The following is a 21,396-nucleotide window of genomic DNA, read 5'->3' as shown; positions in this document are numbered from 1 at the left end:
TACAGTAAAACTCTTACTTAGAAGGAGTGATACAAATAGAAAATCACCATTGGGCAATCACCAGAGTAATAATTGATGCAGGCAAGAAGCCTTGGATGGATGCTGAAATTGTGTGTGAAAATATAATAAGAAATAAGACATTTTGCATAGTCTCAGTGTCTTTCTCTGCAATGTGGTAATATGAGCTGGCAATCAAAGGATCAAAGTTAACTTCACCCATACTAACACATATTGATATCATCTACCTTATGGTATCTTATTCTGAGAAAAACATGGTATATTTTTGTGATATTCATGCCAAAAGTTCATAACCAAACTCTAATCATGAGAAAATAGCAGACAAACTCAAATTTAGAAATAGTCTATAAATAACATCTCAATATTCCTGAAGAGTGTCAAAGCCATGGAAGGCAAAGAATGACTGGAGAATTGCTCCGGATTTGAGGGCACTAAGGAGATGAACTATCAACCGAATGCTATTGTTGTCACAGATCGGTCATTTGGTTACATTTGAATAGATTCTACAGATGAATGGTGTTTCAGACTGATTGTATCTGCCACTTAAATTTCACATGTTGAAGTCCTAACCTCCAGAGTGGCTAAATTCAGAGTAAGGAAGTAATTACTTAAATGAGGCAATAAGAATAGGGCCTTGACCCAATAGGATTATTGAATTTGTAATAAGAGAAGCCAGAGAGTTCCCTCTCTCTGACCCCTCCTCTTCTACCCCCCAAGCACAAAGCACCTGGGAGAGAACATGTGGTGAGCACCCAGTGAGAACCCAGACATCTCAGGCCAGAGGGGAGAGCCCTCCAGGTACCAACAGAACCAGCACTGTGATTATGGACCTCCCCAACTCCAGAACTGCAACAAAATAAATGCCTGTGTTTAAATTATCCAACCTGTGGTATTTTATTACAACAGCCCCAACAGACCAATACAAATGGTAAATAGTATTGTATCTATGTTATTTTCTGTTTTGCTAATTGTATTATAATTGTGTAATATGTTAACATTTGGGGAAGCTGGGAGCAAACTATACAGGAGTAAAATGCATGGCTTTTGCACCTTTTCTGGTATCCCTGAAATTATTTCAAAATAAAAAGTTTTTTCTAAAGATCTAAAATTATTACTAAGCAATAACATTTGTTAAATCTAAATACTATTCTAGTGAGTTTTTATATTTTTGTGTATATTTTAAATGTGTGGTCCCTTCCATGAAACCCTCCCTGAAGCACTCATCTCAGGGGACGAGGCAAGGGCTGAAAAGAGACATGCGTCACAGGTCTATCTAGAGAAAGGTTAGGTTCTCACATCCCCAATCCAAAAACTCGAGCACTGTCAACCTGGCTGCTACACAGGTAAGGAATGGAAGTAAATCTTCTGAAGAAATTGAAATTCCTCAGAATAAAAATTTATAATGTAGAACATACTCCCCATACATACCCTCGATGACTTACATTGACAATCACAACTCCTGTCATAGAATTATAAGGATTTGAGCAGTAATCTGCAGGTGCTTGACTCTCACTGTTGTGCACAAAGCTATATCAAAACAATGACGCTGACGATAGCATTGAAAAGTACAGTGGAGAGTCAGGGTGATTTTGAGCCCTTGATCAACGTATGTGCCACATCTTAACAAAGTGAAAGAATATTTCTTTTCTTTCTTTTTTTGGTGACAAATCATATCTTATATGCTTCCTGTCCAAAACTTCATGAATGGTGTCTGAGTTTCAGGTTATTTTTTTAAGGAAACATGACTGATGGCAGAATATGGTCATACTTTGATTCAGTTATTCACAATTATGGTAAGCTATTAAAACAATGAACAATTTTTAAACCTTTTGAATATCTCTGTATCTCACTTTCTCCATCTATAATCTGATATAATAATACTTTAGGTTCAGACCATTTAATGTAAATGATCCATGTGAAGTGCATATCATTGTGCTGGCACATACTAAGCATTCAGTAAATGTCAGACATTAATATCATTGTTTATTATTAATTTATTATTATTAATTATTCAATTAATTACCCAATTATTTCCTGAGCTATTATGTTTGCCAATTCAAATACTGGAAACATGCACTATAATTTGAAGTGATAAATGGCAAAGATCACTCTCTCAGTTTTTCATTTTAGCTTTTTTTAGGAATACTTTGTTACCTTTTATGTTTTGAATCACACCTTGGAAAATGAGGTCAGTCATTACTAATATTAACAATATAGTAGTAATAAATAATGTTGTTGTGATATAAGTATACTCCTGGGTAATAGAATCCATTGTTAAAGTAAAATAAAAATGTCAGCAAATCTAAGCTCAATCAATTTATGGACTCCTGTGTTTTATCATATTATCTTTCTCCTGTATAAGTCAATCCTCTCTCTTCTTACAGAGCTTCATGCTTTATTGTCTCTGATAAATGAAATACATCATTCTGACAGACCTGACTGTTACCATTTGATAGTTCTACTATTATCCAAATACAGCTCTTTTCCTTAAAGATTTCTCCAAGTATTTCTGTTGACAACATATACAAGTGCAATTTTAGCTGCAATCTTTTCACTGTTCTCTTAGTAAATGAATAATACCTTTGTTGCAAAAAGATGGCTAACCTGGCAGAGAGTAACATTTGTAGTTTGTGTAAATTATTAGGTTCTTGTGGGAATCTTGGACTTACTTATATATGATCTTAAGGAGACATCTGAAGGCACCAAGAAAAGAAAATCCTATTAAAATATTCATTTCTTTCCAATGGTCATTCCCAAACATGTGTGTTTTAATGAGTGAGTTTTGCTCTGTTTCCATCCTGGAAGATTTACCCCCCTGGTGAATTCCAGTACTGGAACAGAACAACAAGGGTATTTGTCTGTGTGTGCATGTGTCTGTATTCATTCCTATAACACCAAAATACCAATAGTAATACTAGTATTTGATTTAAAAGTGCCCAGAATACAAGTGCCCAAATAAAAATTAGTTGAATTAAATATCATTATAAGTCATATATAAATATTCTAAATCAAATACAAAATAAAAATGATTATATAAAATATGATACACAAATATATAAATATAAAATATAGTATAAATCAAATACAGAAAATTATATTACAAAACATCAGTTACAATATAAGTTAACTAATATATATAATTCCAAGATATCTTATAAATTTGTATCATATAAATTTCCAAGATAAGCACTATTAAATGAAAAAATAATTTAACATGTATATTGAAAATAAAATACTATTTTTAAAAAAGTGGATTTTTAAAAATAGTGCACTGAAGTTGCTATGGTTGAGCTGAAGCATCTTTTTGAGCATTTTTTTCTCCAACTGAATGAGAAGACGGTGGTTCTATGTCATAATGTTGCTAAATTTAGTGTGAGCACGCTGCAAGCCAAAATGCTTGAGCTCAGCAATCTTACAGTTCCTGCTTCTTAAGCAGCTAGTAACAGAGGCATGAGCCACCATATCCGTTCATTCATGGTACATGTGTAACAGGGGGAAAATTTCATTTACAACCACTGTTAAATTTTAAGAGAGGATCCCTGGTAGCCTCAAGCCCTGGTTTGCTGAGCACTATCTTGGGCTTTAGCAAATAAGTTTGAAGGTGGAAGCTGATGCAACAGTAAATGGCTTTGCATAACAACTGGAGTGAAGGTAATTTAGAATTAAGGAAACAGGAATCCATGAATCTAACCTTTACGAACAGAAGACAGAATAGAGCAACACCCATTCGTGATGATGGCAGGGAAGAAATAAGACTAGGAAGCAGAGAGGTTGACTTAATGCTTGAAAGGAGTTTGCTTTGGTCTGTGCTCAGGGCAAACAAAAGTGACTGGAGTCAAGAAACATGATATACGAAGTACCCAAGCAAGTTCTAAGTATACAACATTAAAGCTGAATTTGTGTTGATACAATTTTATTTCCTTACAATGGAGTGTCTAATTTCTGTGTTTTTCTGTTGGGTACAGTATCATGGAAAGCTTTTTGCAAGTGAAATTATTTAAAATAATTTAAAATTTAAATAATTATATTTGAAATATATAATTATATATTATTATATATAATTATAATATTAATTTAAAATTTAAAATTATTTCAAATACAGAAGCACTATTTTCTCTAACTTTTAAAATAAATTTTGAGCTCTGAAAGTAAATCTCCTCAGTCTTTGGAATCTGATTTGATTTGGTATTTGGGTGCTATCCTCACCTAAAGTATTTAACTTCAAGTTTGGAAATAACAATTGCCAGGTTATCAGCTTCTTAAATCTTAAGAAATATCATATAACTCATATGAACACTCCCTTAGATACAAAGCATGACTAAAGTAAAAGACATCAATTGTTATATTGATGGCTCCTCAAAGTGGTGATGTTTCTAATTGTGCCATTCTCAATATTTCTTCATTGTTATTGTTGTTATTTTTATTTTTAATTATTTTTACAAGGTGTTCCAAGTTCATTTTTTATATTCCCTACCCCAGACTGAAAAAATATATATACTTGATCTTGGCCCTTTATAAAATTTTTTAAAAACGAACATTTCTTTTCCAGTAAATATAATTCTCCAAGAGTAAACATATATATAAATACAGTAAGTCACTTTGTGACCAAAACATACTAGGAAATGGTTTTTTAAAAGAACTGAAGCTCTTCCTCTTCCCTTTTTCTGCCTAAGCATTGCTGGCTGGGGAGAGGGGCGTGTTCGTGAGAGGGGATGGCACCTCTAAAGGGCCCTCCCCTTGGAAAGCTGGCCCTGTGTGAGTGTGAGGTGTTGGGGCCTGAGTGGGGTTAGAAAGACAGAGCAGGCTGCTGTCTAATTTTGAAGCCTAACAATAGTGTTAGGGGGCCCCACAAAGGGACAGCACAGGGAGTTAGAGCCCAAGTGAAGAGATGAAAACATCCAGCAAAGACCAACCCAGGAGAGGTGAGGAAGCTCAAATAAAGTGTGAACTGTGTCCACAAGTGGAGGCTGGGGGGTTTGCTGGAGGCAGGCGCAGTGATTTAAGCATCTGCATACTAGGATGCCAAATCACCATGTCAGACCAGAGCTGGGTAAAGAGGGCATTTCTTACAGGTGGGTTACCTGGAATGAGGTGTTGGAACCTTGAAAAAATGAGGAACATGTCCTCTGGGAGGTGAGAATAGGGCATGTAACAGAAGTTGCTAGCATATGGCTATGTCACAGCCCTATATAGAACTTTTTTTCAAAGGGTGGGTTCGCACAGAGGGAGCTTTTTCAGTTAGTACCGTAAATGATAGAAATAAAAGGAGAAATCTTTTCTTGTTTTTAAGTATGCATTATTTGTGGAGTAAATCGTATTGTTTATCTAGGATACTTTGTCTCTACCTTTAAATATACACTTAAATAAATACTTATCAATCACTCACCATGTTTTAGCACTTTATACACGATTTTTTAAAAATCATCATGACAATGACTTTAAAAAGATCCAATTTCACAAATGAGGAAGGCAATGAGATTAAGGCATGGCTCTATTCTTGAGACCCATAATGGAGTCAGATACACACAATTTAGTACCATACTTTTCAAAGTATATTGGATCAATTTCCATGATGTCACATAGAAGGCATATCCAACTCTGCAGTGGTTTTCAAATATATTTCTGTAAGCCATACAAGTTCTTCTTCAAAAGAAGTGTTTGGGTAAACACCTTAAGTACATCAACAGAAGACTGACTCTGGTTGAAGTGTAGAGTTTCTGGATCCTAGTCAAGATTAGACTTATTTGGGAAGTTGTTAAATGTCTATGCCCTATCAGAACAGACTTTCTGGCATCGAGCTCAGGTATCTGTACACCTTAAACATTTCCCAGATGCTTTTACTATACCGCCAGCAATGAGTTGCATTGTAGTAGTTGATGAGAGAACACTATAGTAGGAAGAATGATTAAAGGAGTGACACAGAAGAATGAGAAAGCAGGTGACTAGTGAAATAGTCCTAGACAGCGAGGTCAATTCTAATGAAGTTCTAAAATAAAGGTTTAATGTATGATACCTATGTTTTCTATATAATCCATAAACATTTTGGGTATAACACAACTTCATGGTGTCCAAAAATCACAGACAGATTTTAAGCGTGTATGTGTTTAAGAACCTGGAAGTAAAGGACATCTTTGAATGTTAACAATACAAAGATAAAGCAAGATCAACAAATTAATTGAACTCCTCTTCTGGCACTAAATGATTCCAAGAAAATTGATAGGTAAATTGTCATGGAATATTATCTATTTCCTGTTTCAACCTTTGAATACTTAATAGAGTTCTCAGCTGTGTCAAATAAATTTCTGGTCAAATGCTTCTTAAAGAGAAGTTAGATAAAAGGAGATATATAATGAATAAAGAACCTGGCTTTTATAACAAATAATCATGGTAAATTAGATAAAAATACTTCCCAATAGCTGTATTATTGAAATTTTAGAAGATAATATTGAGAATTTATTTTTAAAAGTTTAAGAAATGCTATTTAAAAGGATCAATAAAAATGACTATACCTATTCTATTATTCTTAATTAGTTTGTTTTATTCAATTTTAATTTTGACTTTGGTTACATAAATTAATAATTTTCCTAAGTCATGATATAGTAAAGAATTAAAAGCATCAGCTTCGGAATAAAATAAGTTTGGGTTTGGATTGTGAATTGTAGCTTTTCCATTTTGAAGTTTTGCACCTTTGAAATGGTAATTGATATTTCTGAGCCCAGTTTTCCAATCTGTAAAATGGTGTTAAACTTAGTACTACCTCACAAGATTGTTGCTGAGACTGAATTAGCTGATACATGTAAAGTGCCTAAAATAGTGTCGAAAACAGTTACTTTCAATAATTGTTATGCTATTATTATTGAATTTATTTAACATGACAATAGTGTAATTAGGTGGAGAGCAAGAGACTCTATGTGATAGAATGTTCTAACAAAGTCAACAAAGTAAATTGATAAAAATATAAGTTCTAGGGACAGAATTTATTCCATAGATCTTTTAATTAAATTGAATTTTTAGAGTATTATAAACATTAGTGGCTATTATTGGTACAAGATTGGAAAGCAGCCTAGAAATTGTAAGGTTTGGGGAAGCTGGTCTCTGGTATTTAAAGCAGCAAACATTCCAAATATCTTTGGGGAAATGAATTCCCGTGAAATCTCACCAAATTCATAGTACTCTCATTGCTGGATTTTTGCGAGACACTAAAAAATTTATATTGCCATTAAAATTTTACGTACAAATTCTTTAGCTATGTCTAATGCGTATTTAGTGTGTTACCACTGTAAGTTTGTTTTGTTTGTATACATTTAGCACTGTTTGTACTAGATGTTGTTTACAAACAGAGAACAAAACAGATGGGTCTTTTCCCTCACGGGTTTATAGTCTAATAGGTAAAATAAGTGTTAAAAAACACAAAAAACACTGGCTGACAAAAATAACTATGGCCACCTGTCATAGCTGGACTATTGTTTTTCTTTTCCTTTTTGCCAGTTGAAGAGATACAAGCCCCATTGAGCACCTTTATGAAAAAAACATACTCAAACCCATCTGAACATCTGACAAAGGATTCTGATCGACCATATTCCACAAAGGAACTTGTGATTAAAAAGCTCACATAGAGGTCTGAATATATAACCACTGTCCTTTCTATAGTTCATGCCCATTTAAGTAAGTGCTATAGTATAGATTCACTCAACTAAGGTAAAGAGCACCCAATCATTTTTCATATATAGGTGCTGTATAGGTGATATAAATATATGTATAATATATACATATAATTTATATGTAGATAATTTATATATATTATATGTACATATCTAGATAATTTATATATGTTATATGTACATATACATATAATTTATATATAGATAAACATATAATACATATATTTAGCTCATATATAATATGTATAGCGTGTATATGCTAAATACATATATAGCATGTATATGCTAAATACTTATATACATTTAGCATATATATGTTATAAATTATAAACCTACATTTTGATGAGACCCATCAGTTACTCAATTATTCAAGAAAGATTCTCAAGGCTATTAGAGAGTGGGATGGGGAGGAAGAGAGGAGGGACCAAATAGTTTCTCTGTTAGAAATGTTTAGGAAACAGATTGCTTCCTAAATTCAGTTTGGAAGTTTAATGTCAAGGTGGTATCAAAATAAAAATTATACTGGACAGAGTTTAACAGTCAAGGAAGACAGTCAAGACTATTGCAATAAGGTAGGGAGGGCAGAGTTCAGCCTGAACTCAACTCTGCTGAAATAAGGGTGGGAGAGATTTTAAGAGTTGAGGTGTGGGATCAAAGGCCATATCCATTTGCTAGTTGGGTTTACTCAAAGGAAAAGGAAATGTTTTCATAGCTGTACAATAGGAAGTAGTTTCACAACATGTGGCCAGGTGCTTACTGAGGTTAATGTCTCCAGAAACTGGGAGGGGGAAGCCTGATGACTAGGTTTGAAAAGTATGAGCCCCAGGTCCTTGAAAAAGACAATCCTCGGTTGTAAAACTGGCAAGAGGCTTTTTAAAATATATATAAGATATATATCTTGAAAGGGCTTAGAAAGAATTTACAATCACAGGTTTTCTAAAGTAAGTGCTCCAAAATAAGGGCGGTCAGGAGCCTAGAGGCAGAAAGAAAGCTGCCTAACATTTGTTTAAACTGAGAAACTCTAAGGCCCTTTTGGACGGCAATGAAAGAGCAGGACTTTTAGTACAAAAAGAACCTCCCTTTGAGTGGGAGGCTGCAAGGAAACTCTCTTAAATACTGATGGTAGAAATTTTGTGAAGTCAGAGATTCGTGATTATAATATAGAACTTAATCAGGTCACTCTTAACACATTTTAAACTACCAGAACTTTACAATGTTTCACCTCAAAGACCAATGTATTTCTTACAAACACAAAAGGAACATCTAAAGCGTCCCATTTTAATGAGAGGAATTTGTGTTGCAAGCTTTCAAGGCCTGACAGGTTCACGAGATTCAGGCAGATGAAGAACATTCGCGGAGCCGCTGGGATGTCTGGCATGCTTTTATTTAAGGGTGGGCGAGCCACGCATGCTGCAAGCTAAGTATCACACTGCGTGTCACCTGTCCTCTTTGCATGGCACCCAGTGGGGAGTCCCTACCCCCTTAACTGCTAGAAACAAACAAAGTTGGCAGGTTCAAACAGACCTTATGCAACAGAGCTTCATACTTTCCATGTGATCCTACTCAAGGCTATGGGAGCAGTTTATGGGACCCAGACTCAAGGCTGTGAGACCCAGTCTCAAGGCTACGAGAACACTACTTTATCAGACCCCTTCAAGGTTGTGAGAAACTGCTTCCCCTAGTTACCCAGACAACTGGGTGAAGAAGCCAGATTGCCTCCGTTTACTCTGCAGAATTCTAAAACAAAGTCTTGCTTAAAAACCCTATATGAACATCTGAATTTAAAATAATATATTATTTTATCATGTCATAGTTCATCATTATGCAAATTAGGTAACAAAATTAAGCTCTACAAGACTCTTTGCACACATTTCTAAAATCATTCTTATCCTTAGTGTGCGATAGAATCACATTCGAAGCTTTTGTTTAATTTATTTTTAATTTCTTACTATTTTATTTGACTCAGTATATGCAAAACATTATCATTTCAACATGTAATCATTGTAAATGTATTAACCAGTTATTTTATATTCTTCTTTTTTAAATTTTTCAATTACAGTTGACATAGACTTATTGGGGTAATTAATTCTTATGTTATAAAAATGTCTCACCACTAGTTTGTACACCTGAAACTAATATATTGTATGTCAACTGTAGCATTTGGAGCTTTTAAAGACCACAAATGTTAACTTGCTCTCACAGGCCTTCAGTTTGAGAATCATTAAAAGCGAGGCCAATTGTATTTTAAAATGCTCAACTGTGCTTTACAAACAAGTATCTCCTGGGTGCTTTTTAGAAATACAGAACCTTTGGCTTTGCCACATCTGCTGAATTGGAATCTGCATTTTGACAAGAGTTTGGTTGTTACTATGCACAGGAAGTCAGAGAAGTACTGCTCTGTAGAATACTCTGCTACACAACTAGGCGACAACCACTCACCAAGTTAGTATGAACTAGCCTCCAGCAATGTCAAAGCAGCCTGTCCACAGATAGGGCTCCTAAGTGTTCAGCTTTGCTTTCTATATAAGGCACATCTTTGGAGAAAAAATTTAGCAGAGCATTTTGAACTTGTAAAAACCAAAAAGAAAATAGAGAAAAAGATGGTTGAATATTTGCACTAATACATGGCACGATTTAAAAATTCAAGAATTTTAATTAAGGATTTACTTGGAGAGAAGGAGCTGAAAGGAACAATTCACTGAACCAGGACCAGCGTCTCCAGAGACTCACTGTTTGACTTTGGCCTGGGGCAAGCTACTTTTTTAAACTTCTCCAAGTCTACACTCAGATGATAAGGACTCTCAGTGCCTCTCTTAACAGCTATATAAAAACAAATTTGTAAACATAAAGTGACTTCTGCTCCTCTGGGGAAAAACTTTATTAAATTAGTAGTAAGTAAAATAACATTTATTTGTTCACCATATTTCCCTTAAGCACATGACAACACTTTGTGTTTAGCCTCTTACTGTTTATGTGCATGAGTATGTCTGTGGGTGTATATAAATATTTCTGAAATTTAATAATTTTAAGTGAAAAGGAAAAGGGAAGATAAAATTTTGCTTAATGATTATTTCATTGTAACTTTATTTACCTTTCTGTGCTCTTTTTTAGCATCCCAACTGAAATATTATGTTATTTGTCTGACTATATATTTATAGCAAGTCAACAGAAGCAATTTTAAAAGAAACTAACAAAAAATGTAAAAACTCAAAGAATGGAACAACAATAAAAAAAATTTGAAAAACAAAGATTTATTTTGTTTTTCATTCGAAGATGTAGGGAGCTGCAAAGAGTGATGTTCCCAATCTTGCAGTGGAAAAAAAGTCAAACAAGTACCAAATTCATAATTTTTCTTCAATCCACTCAGTGCTGACAATGCACAGCAGCCAACTGGCCCTAAATCTAAGGAGAGTCAGGCAGGGAGAGAAGAGATTGAAGCAGTGGTTTTCTTGGGCAAGATACAGCCAGGCATCAGCAGTAGTGAGGCAGGAAAGTGATAAGCTAAGAAAATTCATTGGCAAGTGGAATAGTGAAACCGAGACAGTTGAACACAATGGGCAAACAATTTACAGCCAGATACAAAAGGTCACCTCCCTAGAGATGATCACATCTAGGCCTCAGTTGTGATTCAGCTCCAGGCCCAGAAGAGCAACAAAATCAGGTGGGCAAGGCAGTACCACCTGCCAGGACTAAAGACCCCCTGCCCTGTCAGTGACCAATCAGAGGAGCCCATGACCCTAAAAGGGCACACCCAGAGAACGGATGAATAGTCTACTGAAACCCTCCCCTGCAACCTCTCCTAAGATTCCTACCTGTAAGAAAGAGATAAAAGCTCTTTCCTGCCTGCAAAGAGGTTCCCACCTGCAAGACAAAGGACCCAGGGCCAGCGCTCTCTGTCAGGGTAACAGCCTGCGCCATTCCCTTCTCCTTCTCCAACTTCTTTCTTTACAGGCGCTGGTCTTCTAAATTCTCAGGCAATGGGCAGCTGGCAGCTTGTCCCAGTCTACACTCCAAACCTGTCCTCAAAACCCTCTTTTCTCTGATTTCCCAGTGAGCCAAGGCAGCTCAGCCTAGGCTCTCTTTTTGTATCTTCTATGCTAAGCCCTTCCTTGCTTCATTGTCCCTAACTTTAAAAAAAAGTGTCCTCATAGTCACTTGGACCAGTGTTGTGAAATCCTTCTTATACAAAGTCAAAACCCCACATACTACAGCTGGCCCTAGGCTCAGGGCCAGGGTCTACTAGGAGGGCAACTAGGATGCTTGGCATACTGACGGGAACGCTGCTGAGAGAGGTGAATCCCTGGAGGCTACAACTATAATGGATGTGCTTATCTTCTTGTGGCTTTCTTGTCCACAGACTCCACCAGTGCTCACACACACACAGACACACAGGAAGAATTTTAAGAAAGCCTCCCTCATGCTGCAGAACAGAAGGAGGAGGGCAACAGAAGTTGTCAGTGGAGGTTGGGGAGGAGAACACTATTGAGATACCCTCATCTCCCTTACTGAACAGTAATCCGTTGGGAGGACAAGAAACAACTGTTACCATTAGGGCACTGGTGGAAATCCCTTGCAGGTGAGCAAAAAGAAGAGGAAAAAGCTCTATCCCTGAGGGAAGGTATTTTTCTAAAACTGAGGTTTTATTAGAACACAGGATACCCCCACCCCTGCCTCCCAGGTTAATAGGCATAAAATAAAAATAATCTTTCATGGGTGGGAAGAGGGATAAATGGACAAAGTAGAGAGGATTCTTAGGGCAGTGAAAATACTCTGTATGATGTTATAATGATCCCTACAGGCTTGTCCAAGCCCATAGAATGTATAACATCAAGAGTATACCCTAAGGTAACTCGGGACATTGGGTGACTATGATTTTTCAGTGTAGATTCATCCTTGGAAACAAATGATGCCATTTGTAGGGGCAAGGGTTGGGGCAAGAGGCATGTGGGAAATCTCTACATTCCTCTCCATTTTGCTGTGAACTTAAAACATCTCTAAAAAATATAAAGTCTTAAAATGGAAAAAGAATCCTGCTAGAGACAAACCATCTGTGACATGCAGTACAAAGAAAAGATGTAAAGGTAACAGGGAAACAGACATGGAAAAAAAAATCAAAACAAAAACCTCTGGAAAATTAGTCCCTACTGTAAACACGAGGTAATTACACCAAGAAATTTGGAATCTGTGGTGCAATAAGAGTAACCATAGCAACAAAAGACCCACAAACTCAGCCCAATTCACGCTTAAGAGTAAATCAATTCAGTTCACTAAAGGCCTCAGTGAAAGGAAAGTGCACCCATTTCCAGGTATAAAGCTACTCACCGCAGTCTTTACTATGCTATACAAGAACAACTTTCAACAACCAAAGTTATGAAGCATATAAAAAGATAAGCTACCGCAACATACTACCAAGAGACAAAGCAATCACGACACTAATGTTGGAAGTATATGACAGAAAATTGAAATAATTATGGTTAACAGATTAAAGGTCTTTACTGAAAAGGTAGACCGCATGCATGATTACATGGGGGAAACTCAGCAGAGAGATGGAAACTATAAAAAAGAAATTCAATCAAAATGGTAAAAATAAACAGCACAGTAGCAAAGATGAAGAATGCCTTTGATGGGATCATCAGTAGATGCAATGCAGTGGAAGAAAGAATTGATGAGCGAGATAGGGCAATAGAAATTATGCAGACTGAAACACACACAAAATCTGGGTTTTTACTGCTTACAAATTTTGTTTCTATCTTGGTTACAAAGGCAGGAGGGGATGACACCCTTAGAAAAAAGTCATTTGGAGAGAATTCATCACTGATGGTTGACTTTCAGGAGCATGTTCACCAAAATGAGTAGTCATTGATGAATCAGAAAGATTTAAATCTAGTTCTAATGTTTACTTATTACTATGGCTTTAGAACCATCTGAGGACATTTTTAATAATTACCAGTTGTGTTTTCTATGTGCTGATTTGGCCTAATATTAAATAAGATCCACATATATCTAAAACGATGAAGAGAAAAAAATTTTTTTTAAGTTTGGCATGGTTAGTCTTCTTACTGCTGAAAATTTTAGTGTTTTGGAAATATTAAGATAAACCAAAACAGACTTCCATTGTAATAGCGTATTTTTAATTTCTATATTTAGGGTTATTCATCCTCAATCTCAGAAGATAAACCCTCTAATATTTTAATCAAATATTGTTTAGGATTCCTCTCCCCACGACTGTATATCACAGGCTCAGGCAAGAACATTCATTTCTATACTATTATTCCTAAGCTACTCAGTAATTTCTATTGCAGACATTAAAAATGAAATGCAAGAAGAAACAGCAAATGACATTTGATGCATTACTATGATGTACCTTAGTGTGTGGCATTTTAATTTTGAAAATATTGTAGGAGTGAGTTGTGGGAGAATGAAAATCATCTATTGCATAAAGAACTCATCTCAAGATAGTGTCTGTTTATGCGATTACTTTTGTCAGAAACTGTAATTGACAATAATTTGCTTGCTAATCTAATTAAACTATGAACAAATGGTGCAAGAAATTGTGAAGAATTCTGGGTAGAGCCTTGGGCTCTCCTTGATGAATGTTACTGATGGTACTAAGCACATTTTTTGAGTCATTATTTTATGCATTGGATGGTGAAGAGAGGATCAAAACATCATTTTTTCAGTAGTTACATGTTTAAACTCCCAAACAACCTAGTCATGATTTAAAATAAGGAAGTGTTTAAGCTGTAATCAAAGGGGGAAAAAATAAAAGCAGGAGGAACCAGGCAGCTGGCAAACTAGCAGTGAATCTTGAACTCTGTTCTCACTGACTGTGTCCCCTGCCTTCTGGTCTTCTGGGGCCCAGGTGTTTCTGCCCGTCTCCACCTGCAGGCTCATACCAGGTACCGGTCTCCTGTCTCAGACCAAGCGAGCCCTGCCTCAGAATAATCCTGCCTCAGAAGCCAGTTGGCTTGGCATCCAGCCTAATTTTTCTTTCTTACATGCTTAAAATGATCACATTTTAAAGCAAAACATCACTTTGTGTCTGGCAAGCAAAAGTATATTTTGGAGACAACAGGACAAGCTATTTTAAATCAAAGTTGTTTCAGAAAATCTTGGTTTCTTAATTATTGTATTCATTATTTTTACTCCAATATATGTCGATATGACCTTCTTTTTTATCCATTTTCACCCTCACCTTATTTGTATATTGTTTCTGCCATTTATTCAATAAATACATATGGAGGTCACACTTTATCCACCACAGTTTCAGGTGCAATGGTAGCCTGCCATATACCCAGCAAACTCCTCCCTTCTATTTTTTTAAGATTGATAAATGTGTGGGCTTCTTGTGGCAGTTTATATATGCCTCTATTAACACATTTCTGTTTGATTCTTTGCTGTCATGCAGATATAAACCACACAAGAATAAAAATAATGCCTATCATTTATTTTAGCTTGTGTCCCCCATAGCCCTTGTTATAAATTAGAATGCAATAAACATTTGTATAATAAATTCTTTAGTAGATAGATCAGTTTCACATTCATTCTTGTTTCCCCAAGTTCCAGTATATAGAATTCTCAATAAGCATTTAATGAATAATTAATGAATGTACCTGAACCTCTTATTTTTAATCCAAAAATCTTTGAACTTTTTTTTAGCTTTAATTCCGACAGTCTGTTGAGTTTCTGCCACTTTTCTCCATAACCTTAAAAGTGTTCCTGATTCACTTGCTTACCAGGCCTGCCTATTTCCTACCTGAACTTTGAGTTTCTGATCATTACTCCCCCTTTAGTAACCTGCAGTTCCTCTCCTACCTATTCCGAATTCTATACCTACCCATTCTGTTTGGCCTGATCTAATTCCTGGGCACGTCCCAGCATAATTTAGTCCATAATTTAGTCCAATGAGGTCTGTTCATCCTGTGCTCAAACCTCCCGGCTCAGGAGGGTATCTTGCCCTGAATTTTGCTGCTGGGTCCCATGTTTAAATGAGGAGACAAGATAGCATTTCCTGACTTGCAAGTGTTGAGTTTGATTTGTTCTATATTTTGATTGTACCCAATATTTTCCCCTAAATCCCTTTACTTCATTTGTTTCATTTGGAATGTCTATCTTTCTGAAGAAGTTTCATCCATGAAGACTCCTGATTTTGCTACATCTTTATCTTTCTTTTTTTTTTAATTTTTATTTTTAGTGAGAAGGGAAGGAGGGAGAAAGAACAGGAGAGAAACATCAATGTGTGGTTGCCTCTCATGCACCCCTTACTGGGGACCTGAACTGCAACCCAGGCATGTGCCCTCACTGGAAATCAAACCAGCGACCCTTTGGTTCACAGCCTGGCACTCAATCCACTGAGCCACATCAGCTAGTACTATATCTTTATCTTTCAATTTTCTTCTTCCCTCACTGTGATCTTAGCCTCTAGCTTAGTGTATTATTTATGATAGTTGTACAATATATATGCAAAGTCAAAACTATGAAATAAAATATACTAATTTATTATATAACTTAACTGCTTTCAAATCCATGAATTATTTACAAATCCACATTGATAGCATCTAGTATATTGTCAAATTTGGAACAGGAAATGACTTGGCACTTAAAGAGATAACAAACATTTAAGGAGGCAAGAGGAGAAGAGGGGTAGACAAATGAAAGTGAGATGATGGAGAAAACCGCTTGGATTCTTCAGTTTAAGGTGTATGTTTCAGGATACATAAACATGAACGTTTTTGTATTCCTTGATTATTTTGTATTGTGTTCCCTACTTCATTCAAAAGCTAGTGGTCCCTTTTCTGTTGGGAGGAAGGGAGAAGGGAGCATGTCTAGCTGTCACTATTTTAAATGATTTCAATAAATAAAAAGTATATTAAAGAAATTGTTTGATATCCTAAAGCAAAAGCAATATCAACTGTATGAAGCATCCAAATATTTATCCCCTGCAACTTCCTGCAGGCTATAAGGCTATTTAGTCCAATGAAGTAAGTTCAAAATTCCAAAGTCCCATACATACATGTATGAAAACACTCACATAATTGCAAATGAGGGAGGTATTGATCACAAATATGTGAAAAAGACCTATGAGATAATAGTGTGCTGTGACTGTCAACAAGTAAAATTTGGTGTAAATATTATATTTGGGAAAGTTAAAGTCACATATCTTGTAGGAGAAATATACCATGCAATATCTGTTGTAGGTATAATAAAACTTTGTTTCAATAGATAATATTCACTTTATTGATATTAAGGACTAATAGGAATTTCTGATTCCATTTTCTCGGCATTGCTATAGTATTTATAAGGAAGATTCTTTTGAAGGTTTGAGAAATAATTTGACATTAATTTTCAATGAAATTTTTGAAAAATATTATGGACTAGAGACAAGACGTCCTGACACAAACCATGAAATATTTCTTTTCCTAAAAAAATCACTGGAGGAGGCAGCCCTTGGCGGAGCCTGCCTGCAAGCCTGCCACGGCGCCCCGGTAGCTGCAGCCCCAGCTCCCCAGATCAAGACATCTGCCATCTACTGATCGATGGGATCCAGACAAAACTGGAGTAAACCTCACATGCAAACTTATGAAATTAATTTGAATAAGTGTGGTCCTATGGTATTAGATGCTTTAATCAAGACTGAGAATGAAACTGTTTCTACTTTGACCTTCCAAAGATCATGCAGAGGAGGCATCTGTGGCTCTTAAGCAATGAACATCAATGAAGCAATTCTCAAACTTGCACCCGAAGACCTGACACCAACCTCAGAAAAGACTCAAAATCTACCCTCTTCTACATATGTATGTGAAAAAAGACCTTATTCCTGATTTGAGCAACTTCTGTGCTCAGTACAAAGCCATTGAGCCTTATTTGAAGAAGAAAGATGAATCTGAGGAAAGCAAACAGCAGTATCCGCAATACATAGAAAACTAGGAGAAACTAGATGGGCTGTATGAGTGTATCCTCAGTATCTGCTGCAGCACCATCTGCTCTAGCTACTGGTGGAATGAAGACAAATATTTGAGAGCTGCGGCTCACATGCAGGCCTATCACTGGATGAATGACCCAGAGACAACCTCACAGAGGAGCACCTAGCCAAGCTGCAAGACTCTCTCTCTGTATCACTGCCACACCATCATGAACTGCACAAGCACTTGTTCCCAGGGGCTGAATCTGGGGAAATCTATTGCTGAAATCAAGAAAATAATGGCAACCTGCAAGGAAAAGAAAGTGTCAGCTTAACTGTTCTGATACTAAATGTGATTTGTAACTAGCTCAGCTAAATATATGTATAATTTAAGTTCCTTCAAGATCTTGATATTCCATGAATATAGCATATGTAATAAAATTTTTTAAATGAATAAATGGTATTCTACTTTATTAACAAAAAAATCACTGGACTCAAAAATCAACTAAATTGGATTCTTTAAATTTAGGTATCTACCAGCTCTTTTCAAAGAGAATTATAGAAACTAAAGAGACTAGTGTGTGGGGAGGTGTCTTTCTATATGTGAGTGTAATTGGAAAACACTTAAAAAAACTTTCATGAGTGATTTTTTTAAAAAATGCAACACTTTTCAATTAAAAGCTAGAAGTACACAAAGAAAAGTAAATGTTTAAGAGTAGAGATATGAATGCCAATTTTTTAATATTAAACAAAAATTAATCAGCTCAATTTCATACACAAAATGTAATTGCATTTTAATTATTCTGGTCATTTATCAATCAACCTTTCATAAACTAAAAAAATAAAAATACAAACTTCTATGGCAATATAAATTCTTGGTGAGAATTACATGAGTGGTTTATGTACTACACGCCCAAGAGTTCTGAGAGCACGGCGCAAGTTTCCTAGGGCACGAAGCTATAGAAACGTCCCCATGATTTGTACTTGGAAGAAAACTTTATGGTAATACGCTTTTAAGAAATAGAAAATATTCGGACCATCTTGCTCCTGCCTCTGACAGATTCTATCGTCCAGGTCACTGGGACGCTAAGAACTCCGAGCGGCCCCTTGCTGACCATGCTGTCTCGAGTGGTACTTTCTGCGGCTGCCGTAGCGGCCCCTCCTCCGAAGAACGCAGCCCTCCTCGGTCCAGGGGTATTGCAGGCAACAAGGATCTTTCACACTGGGCAGCCAAGCCTCGCCCCTGTCCCGCCTCTTCCAGAACGTGGAGGAAAAGTTCATCGCGGGCTGGTCCCTGAGGAATTCTTCCAGTTCCTTTATCCTAAAACCGGTGTGACAGGACCCTGTGTGCTCGGAACTGGGCTTATCCTGTATTTCTTGTCCAAGGAAATATATGTGGTTACTCCAGAGACCATTTCTGCCATATCAACAATAAGACTGCTTGTCTTTATAGTTAAAAAATATGGTGCCTCTATTGGGGAATTTGCCGATAAACTCAATGAGCAAAACCCCGCCCAATTAAAAGAAGTGAAACAGGCTTCCATCAAAAGCATCCAGGATGCAATTGACCCGAAGAAGTCCCAGCAGGCATTGGTTCAAAAGCGCCATTACCTTTTTAATGGATAGAGGAATAACATTGCTATGGTCTTGGAGGTTACTTACTGGGAACGGCTGCACAGAATATACAAGGATGTAAAAAATCGCCTGGACTACCATATCTCTGCAGAACATGATGCGTCGGAAGGAGCAAGAGCACATGATAAATTGGGTGGAGAAGCACGAGGTGCAGAGCATCTCTGCACAGCAGGAAAAAGAGACAATTGCCAAGTGCATTGCATATCTAAAGCTGCTCACAAAGAAGGCCCAAGCACAGCCAGTTATGTAAATAAATCGCTCTAGTTTGAGGCAGCTAAAAACACTTGACTGACTGAGCGGAAGCTAGGCTGTGACAAAAGCTTTCTATATCGCCTCCTACTGGAGTCAGTTTGCCCCACCCCCAAATGAAAAGTGTGAGTTCCATCTAAGGACAGAATTAAAACAATCTGTTGGCCAGTGGCGGGGGAGGAGGGGAGGAGAGAAGAAATAGAATATATTCAAAATAAGAATCAAGGGACAAATTGTCATCAAGTCGTGCACACTAAAAGCTATAGCAAAGAGTGTTAAGGAAGCAGGAAAGTGAAAAAAATATTTTTGTACTCTATTGTTAGTCACAATACCGTCAGCTAAGGGAATGAGACTGAATTGTAAAGAAATAGTAGAACTGAAAGAGGGTGTGGAATTGAAAAAGAAAGCAGATCTTAATTGAGTGGGTGAAACGATTCCAGGAGGGGAACAGATATGTCAGGGAATCGAAACACACGCCTGTTCACCTGAATGCAAAAGTTGTATCACTCGATTTCCCTTAACCAATCAATAAATTCATTCAAGCATCCAATTAACTTTTTCCTAAATTTAATCAATTTAGTACCAACCCTATTGCATAGTAAGCATGTAGACACAGCATTATATAAACTATTATAAAGATATACACAAATGTGGATATATTTTATCATTGAAAATTAAAGGAAATATTTCCAGGTGAGATTATACATGGGAAATGAAAGTAGATTATTGTTCTGTGAGTCCGTGATACTTTCAGTGTCTAGACTGAACTATAGAAGAAAGCTGAAAGTTTTTGAAGATGTTAACCCTTACCATCTCCACTGAGCACTATAAGGGTACATGGGTGCCTTGTCTTGGCACTAAGAAAAATGACAAGTAGAAGGAGAAAATTGAATTGGAATGCCCAGCTCTCCAAAGGCATAAAAAATAAAGTTGATTTAAACAACTTTAATGGCATTTTTCTCCAGTTCATAAAGTACTGAAGTCCAAAAAATCATGATTTTAGGAAACTTTGTAATCTCTTTGGAGAAAGAGTGATTGGTGTAAAACTGTGTTTATTATTCTTGAATATAAATATGTCAAATCAGATTGTTTGGGAATCCCTTTCGCTCTTGGTCTTTTGAATAAAACAACTAATGATTTATTAATAAAAAATATAAATCTGACTCTACCTTTTAAAATAAACTGCTTTCTTACTTTTTCCTTAAATGTGAAGACCAGATATTTACAAGCTTTTTTAAAAATATTTTTTTAAAAAAGTCAGGTGATTGGAAGAAATGCTTCTTACTTAAAGACTCTCTTACAAATGCAGAAAGATAATGGCTATAATCTTTATAATCTCTAACTTCAAAGACTTACAAATATGCAAGCCTCTTTTATTTTTTGTTTCTCTGTGCTTTTTGTACAAATACCCCCAGGCACAAGTCCTGTTGACTAACCAGTAGTTCAAAATAGATAATTTTTTTTTAAAAAGCATAGCAGCAAAAATCAAACGCTAACAAACCAAATAATATAGCATAAAATAACAATTATGACTTTACCAATACAGGAGGACATGCTGTTAAAATAACAACAGCAAAATTTGCTTAGTTGGACAAATAGCAACTTAAGAGACTGTGTGACACTCTGACCAACAAGGAACAGAACTCTTTTGAGAATGTACCCACGTGTGGTCTTGAATACTTTCTCCTGGGTTATCTTTGACTCTGGCCATCCTAAATAACCTTCTTATAATAACATTGAATTTCAAATTTTCTGAATCTTCCAAGAATTTTACACGTCTGTCTACCTGAAAGAACATATAAATCTGAAAACACAGGGCACTGGGTGTATTTGAAACCCTGGTTTACCCTTAGCCACCATCTCTTCCCTTTTTCTGCAGGATATATTCAGAAACAGCTGCTTGTGTAAATTGGTATAACATTACCAGCAGAT

At 36.2% G+C, this 21,396-nt stretch overlaps 2 pseudogenes; both read left to right on the top strand.

Annotated features, from left to right (window-relative positions):
• Nucleotides 1-1,759: 1,759 nt before the first annotated feature.
• Nucleotides 1,760-17,915, top strand: LOC129066896 (succinate dehydrogenase [ubiquinone] iron-sulfur subunit, mitochondrial-like; annotated as a pseudogene).
• Nucleotides 17,916-18,696: 781 nt separating this feature from the next.
• On the top strand, nucleotides 18,697-19,556 carry LOC129067147 (ATP synthase F(0) complex subunit B1, mitochondrial-like; annotated as a pseudogene).
• The last annotated feature ends 1,840 nt before the right edge of the window (nucleotides 19,557-21,396 follow it).

The sequence above is a fragment of the Pteronotus mesoamericanus genome, unplaced genomic scaffold (genome assembly GCF_021234165.1).
Source record: "Pteronotus mesoamericanus isolate MK-2021 breed Mesoamerican mustached bat unplaced genomic scaffold, CSHL_Meso_final contig_20, whole genome shotgun sequence".
NCBI classification, from domain to species: domain Eukaryota; kingdom Metazoa; phylum Chordata; class Mammalia; order Chiroptera; family Mormoopidae; genus Pteronotus; species Pteronotus mesoamericanus.
This window is presented reverse-complemented; position numbering and strand designations above follow the sequence as displayed.